This window comes from Girardinichthys multiradiatus, chromosome 14, assembly GCF_021462225.1.
Source record: "Girardinichthys multiradiatus isolate DD_20200921_A chromosome 14, DD_fGirMul_XY1, whole genome shotgun sequence".
Classification (NCBI taxonomy): Eukaryota; Metazoa; Chordata; class Actinopteri; order Cyprinodontiformes; family Goodeidae; genus Girardinichthys; species Girardinichthys multiradiatus.
Window position 1 is genome coordinate 12332841 of NC_061807.1, and position 6049 is coordinate 12338889.

The 6049-nt window shown below is 38.8% G+C and overlaps 1 pseudogene; it reads left to right on the plus strand.

Moving 5' to 3' along the window:
• Positions 1-532: 532 nt before the first annotated feature.
• Positions 533-4294, plus strand: LOC124881039 (annotated as a pseudogene).
• Positions 4295-6049: the final 1755 nt, after the last annotated feature.

Sequence of the window (6049 nt, forward strand, 5' to 3'; positions counted from 1 at the left end):
TGTTACTGTGCCAGGTGGCTATTTTGCAAGAAATATTTACATTGTATTTAATTAAACCTAATATGGATAACACCAGTAACACTACTGAGGAAGAAACATTGAGCAGATAAATGGCTACAGGGGAATTACCCATCTACCAAGGGATGTAGTTACGTATTAAGACAGTTGTCTTGTACATAATACAGGTCTATACTTGGTTCTATGGGTAATGGCAAAATTGTATCATGGAATATTTACGCCATAAATAAAAAAGGGATGGGTGTAGCATTCACAGTATAATGCAAACCTCCTAATTTCTTTGTTAATTTTAAACAACACCACAAAAAGCAATATATCTAAATGGATCTGAATTCTTTCCCCCCAAGGTGTGCGTGGAACCTCTTGACCTAAGGAGACTGGTATCTATTTCAATGGATGGGCCCATTGTGAATTTCCAATTTTTAGAACTTTTCCAACAAGAATACGCAGAAAGGTATGGAGGTTCTCAACTTGTTGCTGTGGGGAGCTTTGGGCCACACACATTACACGGTGCTGTCAAAAGTGGCATTTCCATGTGCCAGCAAGGAGAGAAGACTACACTGCTATATAAGTCCTCCGTCTTTCCTTTATCTTTCTGTGGTCATCGGTGGATTGAAAACCAGCCTGTGACCGAGAGAGCTCTTGAGGTTTGGCTATCCCTTATACAGTTTATGGATGGGGTGAGAAGAAAACAACTCCCACACCCTGGGACAGCATCTTTTGACACTGTGGAGGAAGCCATGAAGGACACTCATCGTGGCAAAGCTACACTTCTCCTGGACTGTTGCCAGGCTTTTCAATCCCTTTTTGAAGAGGTATCAGATGAGCCAGTGATGCCTTTCCTCAGCAATGACCTGGCTGAGTTGATTAAGGTAGTGATTTATATGCAAAGCTCTGTACATTATCAGCACCAAACTATTGTCACTACTGATTAAGGCTAATTGATGAAAACAGTTAATAAGTAATGTCTTAAACTTTTAAATTGGAATTATGATGTGATGTTATTTATGGCTTTATATAAATATGGATGCAAGGTACTTCCATTTACTTCTAAGATTATCTTTCGGCAGAGTATACTGAGACACTTCATTAAGATGGAGGTCCTCCAGAACATCAGCACACTGCAGCTAACCAAATTGGATGTAGCTGATAAGAAGAACTGGCTCCAACCAAATGACATTGACACTGGCTTGGGTGCTGAGTCAGTCCTTAAGGTAATGTGGTAATTCAAAAAGACCTTTTTATAAATTATGCTTAGCAGCAGAAAAATAATTATTTTGTACAAATTATTGACTGCTTTGTTCCCACATCTAGAGCAGTAAAATTCTTGAGCTCAGAGTCGTTGAGTTCAGAAGAGACTGCATGCTGAGACTTTCTAACATCGTCAGGAAAATGCAGGAGAAGAGCCCTCTCAAATATGCAACGGTTAGGCAGATGGCATGTCTAGACCCCTCAGTCATGTTCAGAGACCCAGACAAGTGCAGGAGGCAGATGAAATGTCTTGTCCAGACATTGCACAACAAAGAACTTGCAGGAGGTGTTTCTGCTGGTAGGAATAGTTGTAGAAGAGGCTTTTAACAAAAGTAAGAGGTCATCACAGATATATAGATTTTTAATATTTTAACAGTGCTGTTTACACAATCTGTGTTATGGCTAGACCTTTTTTTGCTTTACCTTTTTAAAGATATTTTATTTTACACATCAAATAGAAATTTTCAGTAGACTTACTATTTGTTGTGTGGACCTTCTCTATTTTTCTAGTCAGGATCATGTTTTTGAGTCGATCTCTTTCTTTTGTAACATTCATGGTTAAGCACCTGTTCTGTGTGCAGCGACTGACTTTGTATTAAAATAGGCTATGACAATGTCCACCATTAGAAAGAAATAGATACAGTAATGATTCTGCTTATTATTACCATTACAGATTGTTGATATATTGTAATGAATGATGTATTTTAATAATTTATCAATATTATTTTAAACTTTTTTTTAGCTTGTTTCTTGTTTTGTTTTAGGGGATGTCATTCTCCAACAATTTGAGGCCTTCCTGTCAATTGAGTGCAGAAGTGAGGAGTTCCTCTTCTTCCCACCAATGCAAAAGAGGCTTGATGTCTTCCTGAGAGGTTTCCTTGTTACCCAACCAGAACTTTTTGCTTTATTCCAGAGGCTTCTGATTTTGTCTCATGGACAGGCCAATATTGAGAGAGGCTATTTTAATAAAGAAATTGCAACATACAAGAGGACACTCTGGTAGCACAGAGGCTGGTATGTGACTGTGACTCGACACGGTCGTGTTACCAAAGTTCCCCTCACAATAAAACTCTTGAGTTCTGTGGCATCAGCTAGGGCCAGGTTCCATCTTTACCTCGAGACAGAGAAAAAGAAGAAAGAGTCCCTTGCACAGGGCCAAAAGAGAAAGGCCGCAGAAGATTACTTGGAGAGACTCAGAAAAAGAAGGAACAATATGCAGACAGTTGCTGAAAGTCTTTCCATAAATGCAGACAAATTTGCAGAGGAGGCTGAGACCAAGTAAGATGGCAGTAAGATGGCTCAGCTAATAACCAAGTCAAACGCTCTGAGGAGGGCCAGCAAGGGGAAATCAGCTGAGCTCAAGAACATTGAGGAAGAGATTCTGGCCAAGGGAGAAGAGCTTAGGTTAATGTAGTGCACATACGCACACACACTGACTCATGTCTCTATAAACTCAGGCCAAGATGTTTGTATGTGTTTTTCAACAATGCATGTATACTTTGTTCAGCACAGTGTTACATTTAAATATATTTACTTTGCAAGCAATTTTGTGACTGCATTTACTCTTTACTTTTTTATGTTGCAATATGAGTCTTAAATTTAATTCATAATGGTCTTTAAAATATCTTAAAAAGGTCTTAAATTCGACAAGGTAAAACCTGCAGAAGCCCTGGTAAAGAATAGAAGAACACAGCTACTGTAGGAACTGAAGAAGAATATAGTCAAGCCTCGATGTTATGTATTACTGTTTTAAGTTTATTGTAGACAGTCATCTCAACTGGAAAAACTATTCTAAATTATTCAACAGAAACATGCAAACAATAATTAATGAATGAAACAACAATAAACCTATTGTTGCGTATGATTATTTCACAGTTTTATAATAAAAAATATACATATTTTTCTTTAAACTTGCAAACAAAACTGAACTAAAACAAAATTAAGAAAATAGTCCATTAAAGTATTTGATAAAATCTAAGATTAAAGTTTAGAATAAATATACATTCACTGATACGCAGTTCGGAAGGCAGTTTTAGGTTAAGTGCCTTGCCCAGGGGCACATCAACATGTGGCAGGAGGAAGTTGGAATTGAATCCACAACTTTTGGATTGCAAGATGACTACTTTTCTCACTGATCCACAGTTGCTGTTTAGAGAAATTATATCTAACCTCAGGAATTAACATGATTTTATATTTTAGGAACGTTTTAAATCTTCTCACCAAGGCCAAGGTAATGTCGAGTCAAAGATCTTCAGGAGAAGCTGGAGCAGGAGATCACTGAGCTGTCAGCACTCAGTGAGTCTACACACTCATCCAGCATCATATTCGTCCTCTGAGATACTTTGAGGATGTGACAGCAGCTGTGTCAGAGCTCAGAGATAAACTACAGGACATCCTGAGAGACACGTGGACAAACATCTCACTGGCAGTCACTGAAGGAAATGTATTACTGTTAGAATCAGAACCAAAGACCAGAGCTGGATTCTTAAAATATTCATAACAAATCACTCTGGATCCAAACATAGCTAACAGATATCTGTTATTATCTGAGGGGAACAGAAAAGTAACAAGAGTGGATGAAGAACAGACTCGCCCTGATCATCCAGACAGATTTACTGGTTGGTTTCAGGTCCTGAGTAGAGAGAGTCTGACTGGATGTTGTTACTGGGAGGTGGAGTGGAGAGGAGAAGGAGGAGTTGATGTAGTAGTTTCATACAAGAATATCAGTAGAGATGGAGGATCAGATGAATGTTTATTTGGAGCCAATGACAAATCGTGGTCATTATATTGTTACACTGACAATTATACATTTTATCACAACAGAGTTGAAACCTCAGTACCAGGTCCAGTTTCCTCCAGACTAGGAGTGTATCTGGATCACAGAGCAGGTATTCTGTCTTTCTACAGCGTCTCTGAAATCATGACTCTCCTCCACAGAGTCCAGACCACATTCACTCATCCTCTATATCCTGGGGTTTGGCTTCATGATGATGGATGTTCTGCTGAGTTTGTTAAACTGAAATAGAATTGATCTGAGGTCCAGTTGGTTAAAATGTTTATTTTAATTCCAGTTTCTTTAGTCTCCATCATTGTTGCTGAGAGCTCATTGTTGTGTCATGTCTTCACTGCTCAGAGATCAGCTGTCTTTATGGAGCTACTTTGTCATCTTGTTTGTTGTTTTGTTGATGTTGGAGTTTGTTTGGGTGCTGCCCCTTCCTGTTTCTGTTCAGCTATGGAGGCTATCACTACTCAGGAGGATTTATCGCCACAAACATTGGTGTGCTGAACTCTATTATCTAGGGCCCAAAGACATCACAACGGGGTGATTTCCGTGTGCTCCAGCCCACTTCATTTGTTTTCCCTTTGTGCACCTTCCCTAGAGACTAGAACCGAGCTCATCCAGGAAGTTTGCCTTTATTAACTTGTGTACTATTGGATTCACACTAAAGCATTTTGAGTCCAGATCCAGGAGAGAGACTGCCAACCAGTCTAAGGATGACCTTCCTGGCAGAAGAACAGCTGTGTGTGGAGATATCCTGATCCTAGAAGACCATTAGACTTGTTCTGCATATAACCAGTTCAGTGTGTGCTTTTCAACAAGAGTTACCTGATATTTGAACACACTAGTTTTAAACTATCAATTTAGATCAACGCTGACTCAGAAGAAAAAAAAAAAATTACATTTAAAGCGTGAGCAAAATTCTAACGTAAAAATAGGAACATTTATACTTTGTAAACAGTTCATTATTAACTGGTACAACACTTGTATGATGTAGAGTAACAAGTACTATTTGCATATATTGCAAAATAAATCTTTCATATAGATATAGTTATATTTACGCTAACCTTCAGATTTTCTCATCAGATAGACAAAAAATTAGGAGTTAGTTCAAATTTTGGAGCAAATCTTTAACCATATTAAATAAGATGTGCTAAATAACGTTTGTCCACTTGGTGGCAGCAACACGCAACACAACCTAAAAAAAAAAGCGTCATTTTGGTGGAAGTCACCAAACAATCTATTAGAGCAGTCCAAATTGTGGCAACTCATCTTGGTCCATTGTTATGTTTGGTATTTGAGCCAACTGTCACATCAGAATAAAAACTCAGGTTTTGTTGAAACTGAGATATTATCAGTGAACCAAACAGTCATTTTCTAACAGAAACTATTTTTATTTAGATGAGGGCTCACAATGTAAACTGCTAACTATTGAATTAAATGGTAACCTAAATAAATGAAGCATAAATAGTTAGCAGTTTTAGCTTTACAAAGTACTTATTAAAAGTTATTGAGGTTTTCATGATGAAGTGGGACTTATTTTTCTTCCCACATGTCCTTTACTGGCACGACATGCTTTGAACACCTTACAAGCGAGGCATCCAGGCGGCATTTGAAACATCCTCAGTCTCAGCTGACTGCTCTACTCTGAGCTCCTCTCGGATGGACAAGCTCCTCACCCTATCTTTAAAGGAATGCCCAGCCACCCAATGGAGGAAGCACATTTCAGCTGCTTTTATCTGAGAACTCATTCTTACGATCATGACCCAGAGTTCATGAATATAAGTGAGGGTAGGAACATAGACCGACTGGTAGAACTTCGCCTTTCGGTTCAGCTCTCTCTTCACCACAACGTATTGATACATCGTCCGCATTACTATGGTAGCCGCACCGATCCGTCTGTCGATCTCTCGATCCATTCTTTCCTCACTCGTGAACAAGATACTTAAACTCCTCCATTTGAGGCAGGAACTCCCCTATGACTTGGAGAGGGCAAGTCAC